Below are 26,006 nucleotides of genomic sequence, written 5' to 3'. Positions count from 1 at the left end.
AAAAGAGGTTTCAATTGATTTATTTGATTGGGGCTGTATATTAACTCCCAGTAACTGAATCAAATAAAATCATGAGATAAGGAGGCTGTGGTGGTAGCTGTTAAAGGGATATTAAACAGTATGTTTTATTTTTGTAATAAAAAAATCACTAAGCAGTGGGTTATACTTAATAGAAAATATTGCAGTATGTATTATTAATCATTTAAAAGGATTTTATCTTTTATTTTTTTTATTTTTTTTTAACTTCATTTGTGGAGGATCTATTTCTTCCAATCACAGCACTACAAGGAGGCTGTGGTCTCTAAAGGAGGGCTAATCAAAATTAATATCATAAATCTTTTAGAGTAACTTGAGCTGATTTAATATTCAGATAATGCTAGAGGGACAGTAAGTCTGTTTTGTTCATGCTCAGAAGAGGCAGAATGCAACTTAAGTTTAAAAAATGTCTGCTCTCTTATCGCCATGAGGGCAGTTGCTACAATGAGAAAATTTAAGTGCTCATTTTCCAAGAAAACAAGTAAGTTGTTTACTGTTTTTTGCACAATCTGTTTATTTTTATGTTTACTTTGATTTAACATATTTGTTTTTACTATAGGAACACTGTTTAATATTCCTTTCAGTACTTATTTTGTAAGATTATATAAAACATTGAATTTGAAGCAATAGGGTTTGCTTTTATGCTAAGGTATTATGAGGTTTCTGGTTTTATTAAACTGAATGATTGCATCAAAGAACTGTCCCTCCTATCAGTATACACCCAATGTCCCATTGGGAATGAATACACACAAGAGCTCCCTAGAAAGCTGTTAAACTTAATGTCCTCCCGTGCAAATTGCTAAGAGACAGCTGGAACCAGGAAATTCCCCAAAGTTACACATTAAATGGATATTAAAGCCAATTTTTTTCTTTCTTAGTTTGGAAAGAGCATTACATTTTTAACAGCTTTCCAATTTACTTCTATTAACTAATTTGCTCCATTCTCTTGATATTCTTTGTTGAAAAGTATATCTAAATAATAGCTGCTGATTGGTGGCTGCATATAGATGCCTCTTGTGATTGGCTCATTCATGTGCATTGCTATTTCTTCAACAAAGGATAGCTGAAGAATTAAGCAAATTAGATAATATAAAATTGTATTCTCTATCTGAATCATGAAAGAAAAAAATCAAATTCATGTCTCTTTAACGTGTTTGCAATTTAATTTTTGTCTTTTTTATCATATTTTACACATAATAATGTCTTTAATCAAGTTAATTGTATGCAAACACACAGGCTTCTATAGGTATGGAGCACATACAAACAACTACACTGTCTAAATTACAAGTATGTTTTGCAAGTTTTAACTATTTTAATAGGAGTTCTAGTACTGCTTGGAGTGTGCTTTGAACCTGGTAGTTCCATAGCTTATAAAATTCTCATACAACTTATACTGCTTTCATCAAACAAACCTCACCACCTTTTTATGGTTTACTACACCCCATAGTCAGAAGAAACATAGTATAAAATGTGTTGCATGTTGCTCCAGACAAGGACAATGTTTGAATTGAGACCCCGATTTGGTACAGGCAGTTGGGAATCAGCTTTAATTTGGGGTATATTTAGCAGAATGGCTTTTAATTAGGGATATACATAAATTAAGGATATGGATAATTAAAGGGACATGAAAACCAATTTTTTTATTTCATGATTTAGAAAGAGCATACAATTATAAACAACTTTCTAATTTACTTCTATTGTCTAATTTGCTTCATTCTCTTGATATTCTTTGCTGAAAAGTATATCTAGATATGCTTAGTAGCTGCTGATTGGTAGCTGCACAAAGATGCCTCCTGTGATTGGTTCACCGTGTGCATTGCTATTTCTTCATTAAAGTATATCTAAAGAATGAAGCCAATTAGGTAATAGAAGTAAATTGGAATGTTGTTTAAAATTGTATTCTCTAACTTAATCATGAAAGAAAATGTTTGGGTATAGTGTCCCTTAAAGGATCTGGATAATTATTTCCATGCAGTGATTTTGTTATATTAGTATACATTTATTGTGTCATTGTTTGTCATTAATTTATAGGGACACTGAACCCACATTTTTTCTTTTGTGATTAAGATAGAGCATGTAATTTTAAGTAACTTTCTAATTTACTCTTATTATCAATTTTTCTTCGTTCTCTTGCTATCTTTATTTGAAAAAGAAGACATCTAAGTTTTTTTTGGTTCAGACTCTGGACAGCACTTTTTTATTGGTGGATGAATTTATCCAGCAATCAGCAAGGACAACCCAAGTTGTTCACCAAAAATGGGCCGTCATCTAAACTTACATTCTTGCATTTCAAATAAAGATACCAAGAGAACTTTAATTAGAAAGTTGCTTAAAATTTCATGCTCTATCTGATTCATGAAGGAAAAAATTTGGGTTCAGTGTCCCTTTAAGGAGTACATTTGTCAATTAAATATTTAATTTATTTATTATGTTTGTTTGTAACATATTGAGTAAGTTAGTAATTGGATAATCCTGAGATTAACTTTCAGAAGAAGCAGAAGGAGTTAAAAATGTAAAGAAGTTTTAATATTGATGGGAGAGGTACAGAATTATCACATAAAATGTGATGCTTTAAGTGAGATGTAAGAGTTCAGACCTCACATGTCAAGTGGTCCTCTACATCAATTCTACTTAAAGAGACATTAAACCCAAATTTTCTCTTTCATGATTCAGATAGAGAAGACAATTTTAAACAACTTTCTAATATACTTCTGTTATCTAATTTGCTTCATTCTCTTGATATTCCTTCCTGAAAAGCATATCTAGATAGGATCAGTAGATTCTGATTGGTGGCTGCACATATTTGCCTCATGTGATTGTCTCACCCATGTGTATTGCTATTTCTTTAACAAATGATATCTAAATATTGAAGCAAATTAGATAATAGAAGTAAATTGGAATTTTGTTTAAATTGTATTCTCTGTCTGAATAATGAAAGAAAAATTTTGGGTTTAATGTCCCTTTAAGCATTTACACAGTCATTTCCACAATGTACATTCATAATCAAAGCTATGAAAATAAAAGGTTTACAAATAGTAGTTATAAAAAAAATAGGGGATACTGAACACAGGTGTTCCTGCAATGCTTTTTAAAATGTATTTACTTTCAAGTAATGCCAATATTTGGAATCTATAGACCAAAAGACTACAGACTTGTACCATATTTTCTACTTGTGTCATCTTAGTTGTGATATAATTTCCTCCTATTCTTTGTGCCATCCCCTTCTCTATACAATCATCTTTCAATGCTGTACCAATCTTGTCCCTTACTACAGTCTGTTCCCCTTTGTTTTACCTCATCTCTATTTGGGACATCTGTCATCTCATTTGTTTAATGTTTTCTGCTTTTATTGCACCTCAAATGTCATTCCATGCCTTGGTCAATCCTTATTGTCCTTCCTTAAAATGCAGACATAGCCCAACATGTTTATTCTAGTCAGTGACGTGCTGTCATAGGAGAAAGGTGAGGCAGCGCCTCACCTGTACTATGTGTGTAATTACACCATTTAATAATGTTTAATAAAATTTTAAAAAAATTAATTAAAAAAAAAAAAAAATTGTAGTCATTGGTGTCCCCCCTACCCCCCGCCGCCGGCTCAGCTATCTATTAGAATAATTCTACATGCCCAAAATTATTTATCAAATAGGACATACACATATTGCGCAAGGAGTAGAGGTTGTGAGCCCTTCCGTTGCACAATATGATACTATTTGTTTGAATGGGCCGCTAGAGACTGCCACCCAGTGGCAAATAAGCTTAATGATCTTCTCTTCGTGGCCCATACCGCTCCCAATAGAGGCTGGTCTATAGCAGCCTCGGGAGCCCTGTCTGCCCTCAGCCAATCAGCGGTCCCGACTCCAGGTCTCTGACAGTGACTCCAGTGGGTGGGACTGTTGTGGCGGGAGATCCCAGGCACGGAGTGAAATGCGCTGTCACGTGCCAGAGTGAAGAGGTCGACTGCAGCCAGCCACGCACTCTGTCAGATCCATCGTGACCGTGAGGACCTTAAGGACCGGTGTGAGAGAAGGCTGGCTCAGGACAGGTCAGGTGTGTGAGAGCTGTGGCTGCCGTCCACCGAGTCCCATGCAGTGTTCTTCCTCAACTGACGTGCACTGCAGTCACGGAGTGCTCATTAATTTGTGCTCACTTCAAAGTTCAAGACAGAAGACAGTTCACTCGTTGTCAACGTCGTTGTCAGTATATTTATGAAAATCTTAGTAGTGCTCTCCAAATAATATATCAGCTTATGGCAGGGTTATAACACAATACAAATATTAATTATCCTTAAAAATAGAAACCCTTAATCAAAATGCATCTACTAGAAACCATACAATTAATATAAATATCTGAATTCTTTTATTTAGTTAATATCCATGAACATTTTTGAAATATATTTGTAATAAAAAGAATATGAAATAATATTATATTCGCTTGAAAACTATTTAAGATATGCTATCCTTCTTATAAAACCCAGAAAAATATACCTTCACAATTCAGCCTTATTTACAAATAGCCTTTTATTTAGCTAACACAATGGGACTAAAAACCTTTAACATCCAAGCAGTACAATTCTAAACTGTGCTTATAAACAATAGGATAATATATATATATTCTGCTATTTAACTGCAGTTTATCATAATACAATATTAATTTACAATATCAGAACTTGCACAGATGAGTTACTTAACCAATCAGATATAGATTTAAACAATATATAGGCTGTGACTACCAATTTAAAATACAATTTATTTCTCTGACTCTGCCAGACCCAGCAACAATGAATACTTATTTTAAATTGTTTTTGCATACAAACAGGCCAGCTAAGAACTATCTAAAACAATGACACACAGTTTAAAAGTACAACCTGCTCTTTAAATCTATTAACTGTAATTTAAACTGCAGTGACTTTAAAATATCACATGTAATTAGCAGCCCTTTTCTTATACTTTACCAAAATTATCAAAATTGATAATTCAGTTACCAGAAATTTCTTGTTTCATCTCAGAAGACAGATAAGTAATTTTTTCAATCAATGAGAAAGAGGTAGTCAGCTTGTTCAGAATGGTTTCAAAATGCCCAGCAGCAGATATCATCCAAAGTTAAACAGCCTTTCTATTTCTCTTTTGCTTACTTATATATGTTTTCAATCATTGATGAAATCATGTGCGTGGCACTACGGGAGCTGACCTTCCCATTGGTCACCTGGGAAGTCTAATCGGATTGGCCCTTGGAAATTTCATTTTTAACAGCCAAAAAGCCTTCTGGCTGTAGTTCTCGCAACATAACACCGGGGGCAGCGTGATGGACAGACACAGCAATATATACATCATTTTTAGACAGTGAAATTATTATTTCTTTAAAATATGTAATAACTGCCATAATTTCTTGTATTAATCTCTTCCAATATTAATTATAGATGAAGCAGCATCAGATCAATTTCCTGATCGTTTTGATATGAAACATCATGTTTTATATTATTAACATTTTATTATATTAAGGCATTTTAATACTGCTAATTATTAGCTTAAAATGCATTATAATTTTATCAGTATCCTGTCATTTCTATAGAAATAACAGCCCATTTTTATATTTCCAATAATTCTGCCTGCATTGTGTTCTACTATGAATATATCATATTTTATGTTTCTAATAAGCCCAGGATGTATGAACATTCTTCATGCAGATCTGAAATTATATGTCTGAAAAATATAAACAATACAGAGGTTATTAAACATTTTTGACTGACTAAAACAGTTACCTCCCAAGCTTAGCAAATACCCATGTAATAATAGAGAATTAGACAATTTCTCAATTTCTATATTTAATACATTCTGAGGCATGCATTCAAACAGAAAAAAATGATTATTTGCTGTATGTTCAGTAAGTTTGAGAGTCACACCTTAACATGTGTCTTTGAGATTCCAACAGTCTAATTTCCATCTCATCCAGCTTCAAAAAGGGAGATTTCAGACACACCGTCTATTACTCACCACATGGGGTCATTTTGCACCTAAATGTAATGCTGAAATCCTTACCAGATTTGTCACCTGAGTTAGATTCTTAGGTACATTGGGAAAGGTAAATAGATTTTATCTCACATTCCCAAGCAATCACACATATGGTTTCTGAAACTGTGGTTACATTTTAATTAAACCAAATGTTCTATTGTTCTCACTTTAGCTAGGAATTTCTCTTTTAAAGTAATCTTTATTAGTTTCCTGTGTAATTGAAAAAGTGGGGGAGAATCAAACATGGTTGAAGTTAGTTTGTCTGACAGAAATTAATCTTTTATTTTTTTTTTTTACTGACCAGCCAGATCTGAAAGAATATAATTGTATTGCATAGCCTTAAAATATATGATTAAAATATATATATATTTATTAACCTTACATATACCTTGACATCGTCTACTGTCTACTACGAGCTGAGCACTCTCTTCAAACTTCTCAACTAACTTCTTAAGGTCAGTGCTCTGCATTAATATTTAACTTTTGTCATTTAATTTACATTAAACCCTTTAGCTTCCAAATAAGATGCCTGCAGCCTTTTGAAGCACCCAATGGGTTAAAGCTCGCTCGGCCATATGATACATAATTATATGCAACAACCAACAGCAACTCACTCACACCCCATTCTGAGGCTTCCTGACACAATCATATTATCATAACAAATTTGCAGTGTCTCAATACTATGCATTTAACACTGTGAAATGCATAGTATTGAGACACTGCAAATCTGTTATGATTGTGCCAGGAAGCCTCAGAATGGGGTGTGAGTGAGCCTGTAACTCCAGCCATTCTGCACTAAATACATACACTGTTAAATATAGCAGACTGGCAGGGATGCAGTAGGGCAATATGCAGCTAGTTCCCCAGCTCCTGAGCCTACCTAGGTATGCTTTAAAATAAAGGATACCAAAACAAAGCAAAATAGATAATAGAAGTAAATTGGAAAGTTGTTTAAAATTGTATGGTCTATCTGAATTATAGAGGGCTTCTCGGGCGTATCATGGCCAGTGACTCACCAGCCTCTGACCTCCCCGCACGTCACTGATTCTAGTAAACATTCACATTTTGTTTGCAATAAATAAATAGTTTGCAGAAGGCATGTAAAAAAGACTTTCCAATTTACTTCTTTCTCTAGATATAATTTGCTGAAAAGCAGGTAAGTAGGCTCAGGAGCATGCAAGTGTTTGGAAGTCTATAAGACAGCAGTTTTGCAATAATACTTTGCAAGAACACTAGATGGCAGCAGTGTTTTCACAAACTGCTGTCATACACAGCTTCAGACATGTGTTGCTCTTTAACAAAGTACACCATGAGAATAAAAAGCATATTTGAGTAATTAAAAATACTGTATTCTCGCTGTAGTGCTAATGATTTCACCTTCCGTTGACTGCATCAGAAGATTAGGCTTATTTTTAATATTGTAGGTCAATTTATCTTTCTAGTAAGTACAGGTCCCTGAAGCTTTGTATAAAGTAGATGTCACCAATAAATACAATGACAACGTGCATGGTGATGCCAGTCTAAGGTTAAATTGTGAAATTTTACTTAACCTTACTCAAGCGTACAACCTCAAATCTAGAATTCACTGATATCCATGAGACCATGTTATTATACAAGATAAAAGTGCAAAAAGAAAATAATCTAAAGTGCATTTTATAGATGCACTATTGCTCACATATTTTTGTAAAGGGTTAATGTCAGTGCAACTGACCCACTACTGGGTCCCAGCTAAACAATGGGTAGGAGGCATATGTGAATATCCAACAATCAACAGCTAGCTGCTCCCAGTAATGCATTGTTGCTCTGTAGCTGACTTAAACTATGTGTTGCAGGGTTTAAACACAGTTTAATGCAAGCAATAGTCCAATAATTAAATGAACTAACATATCAGAACATTTTCAATCTTCTTTTTGCATTTTTATTTCCCTTTAAACTAAACCAACTAAACTAAAACTAAATATAGCCAATTTATAATATTCTTTAGAATAACTGACTTTACTACATTGTATCAGTCTGGGATATACAGACAGAGAATAGGGATGATTTATAGGAAAATAATTTAAGTGCAGTTAAAATGTAGTTAGATCCATAGCCTAAATGTCCACAGCAGGGCCGGCCTTTGGGCAAGGCGGAGAAGGCGTCCGCCTCAGGCCCCGTGGTCAGGGGGGCCCCGCCGCACCGCTTAAAAATTATTAAAAAACTTTTAGATTTTTTTTGTGACTTTTTTTTAATAAATATAATTTTAAAAAAATTTGCCGCCATTTTTTAATTTTTGGCGGCGGCGCAAATTTTAGTCCGGGAATGAGAGGGGAGGAGGGGCGGAGCACGGCACCCGGAGGCTGTCATGATTGAGGGAGCGGGAGGCAGCAGACAGTCACAGTCAGCAGTGGGGGAGTCGCAGGCAGCAGCGCAGGAGTCAGTCGACGACGAGAGTGGCTGAGTGGTGAGCCACTCACTGTGTCAACAGTGGCTTGGAGTGTGTCAGTGTGACCAGGACGGAGGAGGATAGTTAGGGTGTTGAAGTACTAGTTCACTGACTACATCCATCTGACCCCCTGGCCAGCCCCTGACTACTCTACTTGTCTCCTCTGCTGCTCTGCGTGACCATCACACACAGAGCAGCAGAGGCGACGAGTAGAGAGTAGACAGGGGCTGACTTAAGTGTGCCATGCATTTCTTTCTTTGCCATGCAAAATATATATATATATATATATATATAGATTCCACTTTACTCAGTGTGTGTCATAACTCATAACATAGATTAAGCAAAATGTGAGTGTTTTTATTTTACCAACAAATTCAACTGCCAAAATGTGTTGTCAAGCATTTGCTGGGGGCATCATTTTATTGCAGGGGGACTGGGCATCATTTTATTGCAGGGGCATCATCTTATTGCAGGGGTGCTGGGCATAATTTTATTGCAGGGGGGCTTCATTGTATTGCTGGGGGCAACATTTTATTGCAGTGGTACTGGGGGCATCATTTTATTGCAGTGGGGCTGGAGCATTATTTTATTGCAGGGGGAGTGGGGGCTTCATTTTATTGCTGGGTGCATCATTTATTGCAGAGGTGCTGGGGGCATCATTTTATTGCAGGGGAGCTGGGGCATCATTTTATTGCTGGGGCATCATTTTTTTGCAGGGGGGCTGGGGGCATAATTTTATTGCAGGTGGACTGGGCATTATTTTATTGCTAGGGGCATCATTTATTGCAGTGGGGATGGGGCATCATTTTATTGCAGGGGTACTGGGTATCATTTTATTGCTGGGGCATCATTGCAGTGGGGCGGGGGAATAATTTATTGCAGGGGGCCCAGAGTATCATTTATTGCAGGGGGGCTGCGCATCATTTTATTGCAGGGGGCATCATTTATTGCAGTGGAGATGGGGGCATCATTTTATTGCAGGGGGGATGGGGGCTTCATTTTATTGCTGGGTGCATCATTTATTGCAGGGGTGCATCATATTTTTGTTGGGGGCATCATTTTATTGCAGGGGGCATAATTTTATTGCTGGGGCATCATTTTTTTGCAGGGGGGCAGAGGGCATCATTTTTTTGCAGGGGGGCTGAGGGCATCATTTTATTGCAGGGGGACTGGGCATCATTTTATTGCTGGGGGCATCATTTTATTGCAGTGGGGATGGAGCATCATTTTATTACAGTGGGGATGGGGCATCATTTTATTGCAGTGGGGATGGGGCATCATTTTATTGCAGGGGGACTGGGCATAATTTTGTTTACTGGGGGCATCATTGCAGTGGGGCTGGGGGAATCAATTATTGCAGGGGGCTGGGGGCATCATTTTATTGCAGGGGGCTTCATTTTATTGCAGGGGGCATAATTTTATTGCAGTGGGGCTGGGGGCATAATTTTATTGCAGTGGGGATGGGACATCATTTTATTGCAGGGGGACTGGGCATCATTTTATTACTGGGGGCATCATTACAGTGGGGCTGGGGGAATCAATTATTGCAGGGGGCTGGGGGCATCATTTTATTGCTGGGGGCTTCATTTTATTGCTGGGTGCATCATTTATTGCAGGGGTGCTGGGTGCATCATTTATTGCAGGGGTGCTGGGGGCATCATATTTTGTTGGGGGCATCATTTTATTGCAGGGGAGGTGGGGCATAATTTTTTGCAGGGGGGCTGGGCATTATTTTATTGCAGGGGGCTTCATTTTATTGCTGGAGGCATCATTTATTGAAGTGGGGACGGGGCATCATTTTATTGCTGGGGGCAACATTGCAGTGGGGCTGTGGGAATCATTTATTGCAGGGGGGATGGGGGCATCATTTTATTGCAGGGGGCTGGGGCATCATTTTATTGCAGGGGGACTGTGCTTCGTTTTATTGCAGGGGGCTTCATTTTATTGCAGGGGGCATTCATTTTATTGCTGGGGGGCTGAGGACATCATATTTTTGTTGGGGGCATCATTTTATTGCAGGGGGCATCATTTTATAGCAGGGAGCATCGTTTTTTTTGCAGGGGGCTGGGGGGATATTTTTATTGCAGAGGGCATCATTTTATTGATGGGGCAACATTTTATTGCAGTGGGGATGGGGCATCATTTTTTTTGTTGGGGGCATCATTTTATTAAAGGGGGGTTCATTTTATTGCTGGGGGGCTGAGGACATCATATTTTTGTTGGGGGCATCATTTTATTGCAGGGGGCATCATTTTATAGCAGGGAGCATCGTTTTTTTTGCAGGGGGCTGGGGGGATATTTTTATTGCAGAGGGCATCATTTTATTGATGGGGGCAACATTTTATTGCAGTGGGGATGGGGCATCATTTTTTTGCAGGGGGACTGGGCATCATTTTATTGCAGGGAGGCTGGGGGTTTAATTTTATTGCTGGGGGCATCATTGCAGTGGGGCTGGGGGAATCATTTATTGCTGGGGGCATGATACTTTTGTTGGGGGCATCATTTTATTGCAGGGGGCATCATTTTATACCAGGGAGCATCATCTTTTGCAGGGGGCTTAGGGATATTTTTATTGCTGGGGACATCATTTTATTGCTGGGGGCTTCATTTTATTGCAATGGGGATGGGGCATCATTTTATTGCAGAGGGACTGGGCATCATTTTATTGCAGGGGGGCTGAAGGTTTAATTTTATTGCTGGGGGCATCATTGCAGTGGGGCTGGGGGAATCATACTTTTGTTGGGGGCATCATACTTTTGTTGGGGGCATAATTTTATTGCAGGGGAGATGGGGCATCATTTTATTGCTGGGACATAATTTTTGTGCTGGAGCATCATTTTATTGCAGGGGGGCTGGAGGCTTCATTTTATTGCAGGGGGCTGGGGGCTTCATTTTATTGCTGAGGGCACCATTTATTTTATTTATTTATTGTGTGTGGGGTGTGTGGGGGCTGTGTGTGTGTGTGGGCTGTGTACTCCTGTGTATGTGTCTGAGTGTGTGGATGTATGTGTATATAAATATCTCTCTGTGTATTATATCTGTGTGTTTGTGTGTTACAGTGCATTGCCCCATTTCTTATAAGTATTTTTTGTTCTGGGTAGAGGCCCCGGGGCTGTCATTCTGCCTAGGGACCTGCACTTGCTATGGCCAGCCCTGGCGTCTCTAATGTTCTTGTTATCATAAGAACACACATACAAATAAGGTCCAGTTCAACTCAACTGTTTCTAATTGTCAGCATAATAATTAATTATATACATAAACAGTTGTTCCAATAGTACAAATGGTATATTTCAATATATACAATGTTATAGTGCTCCACATTAGTGGATTTATGTTTTTATATATATATATATATATATATATATATAAAATGTTATGCATTACCTTAAATGATTTTTCTTTTTTTTTTTCATTTTAAAAGCTGTGGGGCGGGGTTGGGGCAGAGATTGGGCGAGGTTGGGGGCAGAGAGTGGGTGGGGTTGAGGGTGGGTAGAAAGGGGGGCCCCATTTTGTCATCCTGCCTTGGGCCCCGCAATGGCTAGGGCCGGCCCTGGTCCACAGCACCACCTGGAATTATTTTACATTCTTCAAGAGTAGTTTATGCAAAAAGGAGTATTTTTCTGCTTTATATCCTATATCATTTTATTGAGCAGTTCTCTCACATTTATTCTTTTATCCTGTCAGACTTCTCTGGTGGATTTATGTGGTTGATGTCTTTTGACACTTATGCTCTCCAGTGCCTAAAAACATTTTATTTACCTCTAAAAATCCTTCAAGATACAATCCACAGATAATGAACTGGAAGATTGCATAATTTAGGCCTTCAAATACTTCTGTGTCAGCATATTATATATATGCAAGTGGACATGAATCACTGTCTTCATTCACAGTTTGTAACTATTCACTGTTAGTATAAAATTAAAAATGCACTAAGATTTAACCAGTAGACATGTGCGGTTTGTTTCGGATTTATTCGGAAATTCGAAAAATTCGGTAAATTCGGAGATTCGGATCGATTCGGATTTCCGAATTAAAATACTTCCGATTCTACCGAATGAATCCGAAATAGCTGCCGTATCTCCGAATAAATACGAATTAGCTCGGTAAAATTCGGCATTTCCCCATAGGAAAAATTGGGTCAGTTTCGGCTGAAAAAAACCTAACACCGCAGCCCCATTGTTTCCTATGGGGAAACACTAAGTCTGCAACTAACACCCTAACATGTACCCCGAGTCTCTAAACACCCCTAATCTGACACTTATTAACCCCTAATCTGCCGCCCCCGCTATCGCTGACACCTGCATTATTTTATTAACCCCTAATCTGCCGACCGAATATCGCCGCCACCTACATTATAGCTATGAACCCCTAATCTGCTGTCCCTAACATCGCCGACCCCTACATTATAGTTATTAACCCCTAATCTGCCCCCCCCCAACGTCGCCGCAATCTAACTACAAGTATTAACCCCTAATCTGCCGACCTGATATCGCCGCAACCTAAAATTATAGCTATTAACCCCTAATCTGCTGTACCTAACATCGCCGACCCCTACATTATAGTTATTAACCCCTAATCTGCCCCCCCAACGTCACCGCAATCTAACTACAAGTATTAACCCCTAATCTGCCGACCGCAAATCGCCGCCAGTATAATAAATGTATTAACCCCTAAACCGCAGCACTCCCGCCTCGCAAACACTATAATACATTTTATTAACCTCTAATCTGCCCTCCCTAACATCGCCGCCACCTACCTACAATTATTAACCCCTAATCTCCCGCCCCCAACGTCGCCGCTACTATAATAAGGTTATTAACCCCTAAACCTAAGTCTAACCCTAACACTAACACCCCCTAACTTAAATATAATTTAAATAAAACGAAATAAATTTACTATAGTTAAATAAATGAATCCTATTTAAAACTAAATACTTACCTGTAAAATAAACCCTAATATAGCTGCAATATAACTAATAGTTACATTGTAGCTATTTTAGCATTTATATTTATTTTACAGGCAAATTTATATTTATTTTAACTAGGTACAATAGTTATTAAATAGTTAATTACTATTTAATAGCTACCTAGCTAAAATAAATACAAATTTACCTGTAAAATAAATCCTAACCTAAGTTACAATTACACCTAACACTACACTATCATTAAATAAATTACCTACAAGTACCTACAATTATCTACAATTAAATAAACTAAAGTACAAAAAAACAAACACTAAATTACAAAAAAAACAAACACTAAATTACAAAAAATAAAAAATATTACAAGAATTTTAAACTAATTACACCTAATCTAAGCCCCCTAATAAAATAACAAAGCCCCCCAAAATAAAAAAATGCCCTACCCTATACTAAATTACAAAAGTTAACAGCTCTATTACCTTACCAACCCTTAAAAGGGCCTTTTGCGGGGCATGCCCCAAAGAAAACAGCTCTTTTGCCTGTAAAAAAAAAACACAATACCCCCCACATTACAACCCACCACCCACATACCCCTACTCTAACCCAAACCCCCCTTAAATAAACCTAACACTACCCCCCTGAAGATCTCCCTACCTTGAGTCGTGTTCACCCAGCCGGGCCGAAGTCTTCATCCGATGGGGCAGAAGAGTACATCCAGACCGGCAGAAGTCTTCATCCAAGCGGGGCAAGAACAGTAGTAGAGCCAAATGGGTACTCACAAACTTCACAAGCACACCAATGTGCTGGTAGTAGCAGGCTGCAGATTCAAATAGGTGTGGCAGCTCACCTCTCAGGTAGTACTGTGATGCTGGAGATGGAAAAGGAGACACAGCAAAAAAAGCACTACATGTGCAGACTGTTAAAAATATAACAAACAATATTTTCAGTGGTACAGATGGTTACTCACATACTCAATGAGCACACTTATTATGAAGAACAATTTTATGCCTGATGAAACGGTGCAAAACCGAGAAACGCGTTGCATTTTTGGGGTCACTGTTAACCCCTTTTTTATCCACCTAACACAGCAATTGTTCTGTTGTGGTTTTTAACTTTTGTTTTTAATAAATATTTGTATTTTACTGGAAATACGCCTTTGAGTGGATATCTTTACCTACCTACTGCCCTGCTGATACATAAGAGTCTCTCTACCTTTTTTGTGACTTTGTGTTATCTATTGGAGCCTTTTGATTACAGCATTAAGAAATCTGATCTGGGGTGAGCTGCTACACCTGCCTAAAATTTGCAGCTTGTTTCTACCAGCACATAAGTGTGCTCATGGAGTATGTGAGTAACCATCTGTACCACTGAAAATATTGTTTGTTATATTTTTAACAGTCTGCACATGTAGTGCTTTTTTGCTGTGTCTCCTTTTCCATCTCCAGCATCACAGTACTACCTGAGAGGTGAGCTGCCACACCTATTTGAATCTGCAGCCTGCTACTACCAGCACATTGGTGTGCTTGTGAAGTGTGTGAGTACCCATTTGGCTCTACTACTGTTATTACTGATTTTTATATCTGTTGATCCTACACATGAGGCGCCCCTCTATTTTCTTCTATTCCTCATAGTTATGCCCGGACCAGTCGGCGAGGAGGAGGCAGCCACCACAGGGCTTTTCCACTTGGCTTTGAAAAGGACTCATTTTTGCCTTGATTTTGTAATTATATTTGGACTTCCCTCATTTGAGAGGATTTTATTTTATTTTTCTTTTATTTTGTTTTATTATTTTTTTATCTGTATTTTATACACAATTACCAATTTGCATTTTTTAAAGAGTATATAGATTAATACCACTATCTATATTATCACTAGCGCCCCCTTACTTTGATGTAAGGCTATATATACACAAGCGGGGCAAGAAGAGGTCTTCCATCCATCATACAAGTACCAAAATACAAACAAACACTAAATTACCAAAAATAATAAAATATTACAATAATTTTAAACTAATTACACCTAATCTAAGCCCCCTACTAGCTATTAATATAGCTACAATATAACTAATAGTTACATTGTAGCTATTTTAGGATTTATATTTATTTTACAGGCAACTTTGTATTTATTTTAACTAGGCACAATAGTTATTAAATAGTTAATAACTATTTAATAACTACCTAGCTAAAATAAATACAAATTTACCTGTAAAATAAATCCTAACCTAAGTTACAATTACACCTAACACTACACTATCATTAAATTAATTAAATAAATGAATCCTATATAAAACTAAATACTTGCCTGTAAAATAAACCCTAATATAGCTGCAATATAACTAATAGTTACATTGTAGCTATTTTAGGATTTATATTTATTTTACAGGCAACTTTGTATTTATTTTAACTATGTACAATAGCTATTAAATAGTTATTGACTAATTAATAGCTACCTAGTTAAAATAATTACAAAATTACCTGTAAAATAAATCCTAACCTAAGTTACAATTAAACCTAACACTACACTATCATTAAATACATTAAATAAATTAACTACAAGTACCTACAATTAAATACAATGAAATAAACTAAACTAAAGTACAAAAAAAACAAACACTAAATTACAAAAAATAAAAAAATATTACAAGAATTTTAAACTAATTACACCTAATCTAAGCCCCCTAATAAAATAACAAAGCCCCCCAAAATAAAAAAAATGCCCTACCCTATACTAAATTACAAAAGTTAACAGCTCTATTACCTTACCAGCCCTTAAAAGGGCCTTTTGCGGGGGCATGCCCCAAAGAAAACAGCTCTTTTTCCTGTAAAAAAAAACACAATCCCCCCCCCACATTACAACCCACATACCCCTACTCTAACCCAAACCCCCCTTAAATAAACCTAACACTACCCCCTGAAGATCTCCCTACCTTGAGTCGTGTTCACCCAGCCGGGCCGAAGTCTTCATCCGATGGGGCAGAAGAGGACATCCAGACTGGCATAAGTCTTCATCCAAGCGGGGCAAGAAGAGGTCTTCCATCCATCAGAAGTCTTGATCCAGGCGGCATCTTCTCTGTTCATCCATCCGGAGCGGAGCGGCAGCATCCTGAAGACATCCGACGTGGAGCATCCTCTTCTTTCTTGATCTGACGACTAAATGACTGTACCTTCAAGTGACGTCATCCAAGATGGCGTCCCTTGAATTCCGATTGACTGATAGGATTCTATCAGCCAATCGGAATTAAGGTAGGCAAATCTGATTGGCTGATTCAATCAGCCAATCAGATTCAAGTTCAATCCGATTGGCTGATCCAATCAGATTGAGCTCGCATTCTATTGGCTGTTCCGATCAGCAAATAGAATGCGAGTTCAATCAGCCAATCGGATTGAACTTGAATCTGATTGGCTGATTGAATCAGCCAATCAGATTTTCCTACCTTAATTCCGATTGGCTGATAGAATCCTATCAGCCAATCGGAATTCAAGGGACGCCATCTTGGATGACGTCACTTAAAGGTACAGTCATTTAGTCGTCGGATCAAGAAAGAAGAGGATGCTCCGCGTCGGATGTATTCAGGATGCTGCCGCTCCAGATGGATGAACATAGAAGATGCCGCCTGGATCAAGACTTCTGATGGATGGAAGACCTCTTCTTGCCCCGCTTGGATGAAGACTTCTGCCGGTCTGGATGTCCTCTTCTGCCCCATCGGATGAAGACTTCGGCCAGGCTGGGTGAACACGACTCAAGGTAGGGAGATCTTCAGGGGGGTAGTGTTAGGTTTATTTAAGGGGGGCTTGGGTTAGAGTAGGGGTATGTGGGTGGTGGGTTGTGTTTTTTTTTTACAGGCAAAAGAGCTGTTTTCTTTGGGGCATGCCCCCGCAAAAGGCCCTTTTAAGGTAATAGAGCTATTAACTTTTGTAATTTAGTATAGGGTAGGGCATTTTTTTTATTTTGGGGGTCTTTGTTATTTTATTAGGGGGCTTAGATTAGGTGTAATTAGTTTAAAATTCTTGTAATATTTTCTTTATTTTTTTGTACTTTAGTTTAGTTTATTTCATTGTATTTAATTGTAGGTACTTGTAGTTAATTTATTTAATTTATTTAATGATAGTGTAGTGTTAGGTTTAATTGTAACTTAGGTTAGGATTTATTTTACAGGTAATTTTGTAATTATTTTAACTAGGTAGCTATTAAACAGTAAATATCTATTTAATAGCTATTGTACCTACTTAAAATAAATACAAAGTTGCCTGTAAAATAAATATAAATGCTAAAATAGCTACAATGTAACTATTAGTTATATTGCAGCTATATTAGGGTTTATTTTACAGGTAAGTATTTAGTTTTAAATAGGATTCATTTATTTAATTAATTTAATGATAGTGTAGTGTTAGGTGTAATTGTAACTTAGGTTAGGATTTATTTTACAGGTAAATTTGTATTTATTTTAGCTAGGTAGTTATTAAATAGTTAATAACTATTGTACCTAGTTAAAATAAATACAAAGTTGCCTGTAAAATAAATATAAATGCTAAGATAGCTACAATGTAACTATTAGTTATATTGCAGCTATATTAGGGTTTATTTTACAGGTAAGTATTTAGTTTTAAATAGGATTCATTTATTTAACTATAGTAAATTTATTTTGTTTTATTTAAATTATATTTAAGTTAGGGGGTGTTAGTGTTAGGGTTAGACTTAGGTTTAGGGGTTAATAACCTTATTATAGTAGCGGCGACGTTGGGGGCGGGAGATTAGGGGTTAATAATTGTAGGTAGGTGGCGGCGATGTTAGGGAGAGCAGATTAGGGGTTAATAAAATGTATTATAGTGTTTGCGAGGCGGGAGTGCGGCGGTTTAGGGGTTAATACATTTATTATAGTGGCTGCGATTTGCGGTCAGCAGATTAGGGGTTAATACTTGTAGTTAGATTGCGGCAACGTTGGGGGGGGCAGATTAGGGGTTAATAACTATAATGTAGTGGTCGGCGATGTTAGGGACAGCAGATTAGGGGTTAATAGCTATAATTTTAGGTTGCGGCGATATCAGGTCGGCAGATTAGGGGTTAATACTTGTAGTTAGATTGCGGCGACGTTGGGGGGGCAGATTAGGGGTTAATAATTATAATGTAGGGGTCGGCGGTGTTAGGGACAGCAGATTAGGGGTTAATAGTTATAATGTAGGTTGAGGCAATATCCGATCGGCAGATTAGGGGTTAAATAATGTTATTATAGGGTTTGCGATGTGGGGGGGCCTCGGTTTAGTGGTTCATAGGTAGTTTATGGGTGTTAGTGACTTAGTGTACTAAATGGGTGTTAGTGTACTAAAACATACCGAATTTCGGAACCGAATAGAACCGAATTCAGTCAAATCCGAATAAATCCGAAACGAATTTATTCGGATCCGAATAAATCCGAAACAAATTTATTTGAATCCGAATAAATCCGAAACAAATTCATTCAGATTTTGCCGAATCCGCTTCGATCCGAACCGAAATTTGAAAAGTCCGAATCGATCCGAACCGAAAACGAAACAAATTTTTTAGCCGTGCACATGTCTATTAACCAGGGCTCAAAATCTCAAATCCTCATCTGCTAGTCTTGCCAAAATGTCACTTGCCAGTTCTAATCCCACCCACTACATGCCCACACCACACCCACTACTCCCCCCCCTCTTTGCATATGTTTAGCTATTTTGAAACACCTTATTGTGCAATAATTTTTATATTGATTTTATTTGATACCATAACAAATTAAATAATGTTACATATAGTAATAAATAAACAAAAAATAAGTGCATAGAAGTTAGCAATATCAGTTGGGGTTTCTTTCCCTTCTTTCATATGTCTTTACAGTCTTTTTTCTCCACTCTCTTTTAACTCTATCATCTTCACCACTTTTAATCTTACTCTCCAATCTCTCTCTCTCTCTCTGCCCCCATTTACCCTCTTAGAAGTAACAGTCTAAGCACTAATGGGGTCCCTACAGCCTAGAGTCCAAGAAAGGTGGCAGCCTTTCTACAGCCCTAGAAGAATAGCATATCTTTGCCCTTTTATATATTATGTGCTCGTATTATAAGTTGAAAGTAAACTGTTCTCACTCGTGCACTAACCCGACAAACACAAAAAGCCAAACTTACAATATCGCATGCGTGATAATGTATTCCCCCAAAGAAGTCAAGAGAGTAAATATGTGGGGGGAAAACCCAAAAACCTATTCGCCCAAAATCCCGAACGCATCTCTATCTGTCCATCTATTTCTCCATCTCTCAATACATAATTAAAACCTTTATTAAAAATAAATATTGCATATATATGCTTTTACATGTTTTCATTTACTTAACTGCAAAATACTCCAATGCACATATATATAAATATATGTGTGTGTCTGTGTGTGTCTATATATGTGTACATATGTATTTGTATTTCTATATATATATATATATATATATATATATATATATGTCCGTAAATACATAAATTTATATGTACACACATAATTACATATGTACACACACACACACACATATATATATATATATATATATATATATTATATATATATATATATCAATATACACTCACACAAACATACTCCTCATGTATCTGCACTCTCAATTCCAACCAGTCATCAACCAGTGTGCAAGGTCAAATTATCAATAGTAGTGGAGGTAGGGACTGCACTCACGGGATTTAGATAACTAAAGTGATATTTGTTTCATGGTAACGTTTTAGGGTTTACAGACCCCTTCCTCAGACCAAGCAGTGATCAATACAAACTGTGCAACTTAAAAATACTAAGTCCCACCTCCAAAAACAATTTAAAAATGGTGCCAAAAGGTTAGTAACCAGGGCAACCTGACAACAGTTGCTAGGTTACCAGAATACCTACATTCAAATACTCAAAAGTGTAATATAAATAAAGATCAGTGTACAGATAATCAACACCTAATATTAGAAGTAACAAAAACAATCTGTGTAATATAAAAATATTCACCAATCCTTACAAAATGCAGCCCATAATATAGTACTTTGAGACTAGGGTTGCCACCTTCAATACAGAAAAATAAGGGACACCTGCCGCTGCAGGGGGCCACAATGATAACCACAGGCCCGATGACATGCAAATAGTGGTAAATCACAACTTAAAGGGACAGTCTAGTATAAATTAAATTTTCATTATTCAGATAGGACTTGTAATTTTAATCAACTTTCCAATTTACTTTTATCATAAAATTTGCTTTTTTCTCTTGGTATTCTTAGTTTAATCTAAACATAGGTAGGCTCATATGCTAATTTCTAAGGCTTTGATGGCTGCCTCTTATCACAGGCTTTTTAAATCTCTTTTCAACACAAAGAGACAGAAAGTACACGTGGGCCATATAGATAACACTGTTCAGGCACAGGGGGTTATTTAAGATTTAGCATAAAACAATGCTAAATTTAAGACACTAGATAATAAACAGTCACAGTCCAGGTTGCTGGAAGAAGGTTGCTAGATACAAGGTAATCACAGAGGTAAAAAGTATATTAATATAACTGTGTTGGTTATGCGAAACTGGGGAATGGGTAATAACATAATTTATGCTTACCTGATAAATTTATTTCTCTTGTGGTGTATCCAGTCCACGGATCATCCATTACTTGTGGGATATTCTCCTTCCCAACAGGAAGTTGCAAGAGGATCACCCACAGCAGAGCTGCTATATAGCTCCTCCCCTAACTGCCATATCCAGTCATTCGACCGAAGACAAGCAGAGAAAGGAGAAACCATAGGGTGCAGTGGTGACTGAAGTTTAAAATTAAAAAATACCTGCCTTAAAATGACAGGGCGGGCCGTGGACAGGATACACCACAAGAGAAATAAATTTATCAGGTAAGCATAAATTATGTTTTCTCTTGTAAGGTGTATCCAGTCCACGGATCATCCATTACTTGTGGGATACCAATACCAAAGCTAAAGTACACGGATGAAGGGAGGGACAAGGCAGGTACTTAAACGGAAGGTACCACTGCCTGTAAAACCTTTCTCCCAAAAATAGCCTCCGAAGAAGCAAAAGTATCAAATTTATAGAATTTTGAAAAGGTATGAAGCAAAGACCAAGTCGCCGCCTTGCAAACCTGTTCAACAGAAGCCTCATTTTTAAAGGCCCATGTGGAAGCCACAGCTCTAGTAGAATGAGCTGTAATCCTTTCAGGAGGCTGCTGGCCAGCAGTCTCATAACCTAAGCGGATTATGCTTCTTAGCCAAAACGAAAGAGAGGTTGCCGAAGCCTTTTGACCTCTCCTCTGTCCAGAGTAGACAACAAACAAAGCAGATGTTTGACGAAAATCTTTAGTAGCTTGTAAATAATACTTTAAAGCACGAACCACGTCAAGATTGTGTAATAGACGTTCCTTCTTTGAAGAAGGGTTAGGACACAATGATGGAACAACAATCTCCTGATTGATATTCTTATTAGATACCACCTTAGGTAAAAACCCAGGTTTGGTACGCAGAACTACCTTATCTGCATGGAAGATCAGATAAGGAGAATCACATTGTAAGGCATATAACTCGGAAACTCTACGAGCCGAGGAAATAGCTACCAAAAAAAGAACTTTCCAAGATAAAAGTTTGATATCTATGGAATGAAGAGGTTCAAACGGAATCCCCTGAAGAACTTTAAGAACCAAATTTAAACTCCAAGGTGGAGCAACAGGTTTAAACACAGGCTTGATTCTAACTAAAGCCTGACAAAATGCCTGAACGTCTGGAACATCCGCCAGACACTTGTGCAAAATAATAGACAGCACAGAAATCTGTCCCTTTAAGGAACTAGCTGACAATCCTTTCTCCAATCCTTCTTGGAGAAAAGATAATATCCTGGGAATCCTGACCTTACTCCATGAGTAGCCCTTGGATTCACACCAATAAAGATATTTACGCCATATCTTATGATAGATTATGATAGATAGATTTTGGCAATCAGACGAGGGAGCAGAGGAAACGGTGCAAACACATAAGCCAGGTTGAAGGACCAAGGCGCTGCTAGAGCATCTATCAGCGTTGCCTTGGGGTCCCTGGACCTGGATCCGTAACAAGGAAGCTTGGCGTTCTGGCGAGACGCCATGAGATCCAGTTCTGGATTGCCCCAACGATGAATCAATTGTGCAAACACCTCCGGATGGAGTTCCCACTCCCCCGGATGAAAAGTCTGTATATTTAGAAAATCCGCCTCCCAGTTCTCTACACCTGGGATATGGATAGCTGATAGGTGGCAAGAGTCAAACTCTGCCCAGCGAATTATCTTTGAGACTTCTAACATCGCTAGGGAACTCCTTCTTCCCCCTTGATGGTTGATGTAAGCCACAGTCGTGATGTTGTCCGACTGAAATCTGATGAACCTCATTGTAGCTAGCTGAGGCCAAGCCTTAAGAGCATTGAATATCGCTCTCAGTTCCAGAATGTTTATTGGAAGGAGTGTCTCCTCCTGAGTCCACGATCCCTGAGCCTTCAGAGAGTTCCAGACTGCCCCCCAGCCTAGAAGGCTGGCATCTGTCGTTACAATTGTCCAATCTGGCCTGCGAAAGGTCATTCCCTTGGACAGATGGACCCGAGATAGCCACCAGAGAAGAGAATCCATGGTCTCTTGATCCAGATTTAGTAGAGGGGACAAATCCCCATTCCACTGACTGAGCATGCATAGTTGCAGCGGTCTGAGATGTAGACGTGCAAACGGCACTAGGTCCATTGCCGCTACCATTAAGCCGATTACTTCCATACACTGAGCCACCGAAGGTCGAGAAGTGGAATAAAGAACACGGCAGGAATTTAGAAGTTTTGATAACCTAGACTCTGTCAGGTAAATCCTCATTTCTACAGAATCTATTAGAGTTCCCAGAAAGGAGACTCTTGTGAGAGGGGATAGAGAACTCTTTTCCTCGTTCACCTTCCACCCATGCGACCTCAGAAATGCCAGAACTATGTCCGTATGAGACTTGGCAATTTGGAAATTTGACGCCTTTATCAGAATGTCGTCTAAATAAGGGGCCACTGCTATGCCCCGCGGTCTTAGGACCGCCAGAACTGACCCCAGAACCTTTGTAAAGATTCTTGGGGCTGTAGCTAACCCAAAGGGAAGAGCTACAAACTGGTAATGCCTGTTCAGGAAGGCAAACCTGAGAAACCGATGATGATCTTTGTGTATCGGAATGTGAAGATAAGCATCCTTTAAATCCACTGTAGTCATGTATTGATCCTCCTGGATCATAGGTAGGATGGTACGAATAGTCTCCATCTTGAATGATGGAACTCTGAGGAATTTGTTTAAAATCTTGAGATCTAAAATTGGTCTGAAGGTTCCCTCTTTTTTGGGAACCAAAAACAGATTTGAGTAAAATCCCTGTCCTTGTTCCTCCTGTGGAACAGGATGGATCACTCCCATAACTAGGAGGTCTTTAACACAGTGTAAGAATGCCTCTCTCTTTATCTGGTTTGCAGATAATTGTGAAAGGTGAATTCTCCCTTTTGGAGGAGAAGCTTTGAAGTCGAGAAGATATCCCTGGGATACAATTTCCAACGCCCAGGGATCCTGGACATCTCTTGCCCAAGCCTGGGCGAAGAGCGAAAGTCTGCCCCCTACTAGACCCGTTACCGGATAGGGGGCTGATACTTCATGCTGACTTAGGGGCAGCAGCAGGCTTTTTGGCCTGCTTACCTTTGTTCCAGGTCTGGTTAGGTCTCCAGACCGACTTGGACTGGGCAAAAGTTCCCTATTGTTTTACATTAGAGGAAGTTGATGCCGTACTCGCCTTGAAGTTTCGAAAGGCACAAAAATGAGTCTGTTTGGCCCTTGATTTGGACCTATCCTGAGGAAGGGCATGACCTTTTCCTCCAGTGATATCAGAAATGATCTCCTTCAAACCAGGCCCGAATAGGGTTTGCCCCTTGAAGGGAATGTTAAGCAGCTTAGACTTTGAAGTAACGTCAGCTGACCACGATTTAAGCCATAGCGCCCTGCGCGCTTGAATAGCAAAACTAGAATTCTTAGCCGTTAGTTTAGTCAAATGAACAATGGCATCAGAAACAAAAGAATTGGCTAGCTTAAGTACTCTAAGCTTGTCAAGTATGTCATCCAATGGGGTCTCTACCTGTAAAGCCTCTTCCAGAGACTCAAACCAGAAAGCCGCAGCAGCAGTGACTGGGGCAATGCATGCAAGGGGCTGTAGAATAAAACCTTGTTGAATAAACATTTTTTTAAGGTAACCCTCTAACTTTTTATCCATTGGATCTGAGAAAGCACAACTGTCCTCGACAGGGATAGTAGTACGCTTAGCTAGAGTAGAAACTGCTCCCTCCACCTTAGGGACTGTCTGCCATAAGTCCCATGTGGTGGCATCTATTGGAAACATTTTCTTAAAAATAGGAGGGGGAGAGAAAGGCACACCTGGTCTATCCCATTCCTTAGTAATAATTTCTGTAAACCTTTTAGGTATTGGAAAAACATCAGTGCACACCGGCACTGCATAGTATTTGTCCAATCTACACAATTTCTCTGGCACTGCAATTGTATCACAGTCATTCAGAGCAGCTAAAACCAAGCTTAAATTTAAATGTAGACATATCAGAATCAGGTTGAATCTTTTTCCCTGAATCAGAAACATCACCCACAGAAAGAAGCTCTTCTTCCTCAGCTTCTGTATATTGTGAGGGAGTATCAGACATAGCTCTTAAAGCGGCAGTATGCTCTGTATTTCTTCTAACTCCAGAGCTGTCTTGCTTTCCTCTAAACCCAGGTAGTCTGGATAATACCGCTGACAGAGTATTATCCATGACCGGCGCCACGTCTTGTAAAATAAACGCTATGGGTGCACTAGATGTACTTGGTGCCATTAGAGCGTGAGTCCCTTGAGCGGGAGTCAAAGGGTCTGACACGTGGGGCGAGTTAGTTGGCATAACTTCCCCCTCGTCAGATTCCTCTGGTGATAAATTTTTTAAAGACAGAATATGATCTTTATTACTTAAAGTGAAATCAGTACATTTGGTACACATTCTAAGAGGGGGTTCCCCCATGGCTTCGAAACATAATGAACAAGGAGTTTCCTCTATGTCAGACATGTTTAAACAGACTAGCAATGAGACCAGCAAGCTTGGAAAACACTTTAAATCAAGTTAACAAGCAAAAAATAAAAAAGGTACTGTGCCTTTAAGAGAAACAAATTTTGTCAGAATTTCAAAAACAGTGAAAAAAGCAGTAAATCAAACAAAATTTTTACAGTGTGTATAATAAGCTAACAGAGCATTGCACCCACTTGCAAATGGATGATTAACCCCTTAGTTAAAAAAAATGGATCAAAAAAACGATATAGACGTTTTTTAACAGTCACACCAAACTGCCACAGCCTTGCTGTGGGCCTACCTTCCCCAACAAACAATTTTGGAAAGCCTAAGAGCCCTTGAGAGAGGTCCTATAGCATTCAGGGGACTCCTGGAGGAAGCTGGAAGTCTCAGTCTGTAAAAGTTACTACACAAAAAAGCGCTAAATTAGGCCCCTCCCACTCATAGTTACACAGTGGAAAGCCTCAGGAAACTGTTTCTAGGCAAATTTAAGCCAACCATGTGGAAAAAAACTAGGCCCCA

The sequence above is a fragment of the Bombina bombina genome, chromosome 3, assembly GCF_027579735.1.
Source record: "Bombina bombina isolate aBomBom1 chromosome 3, aBomBom1.pri, whole genome shotgun sequence".
NCBI lineage: Eukaryota > Metazoa > Chordata > Amphibia > Anura > Bombinatoridae > Bombina > Bombina bombina.
Note: the sequence above shows the minus strand (reverse complement) of the source record.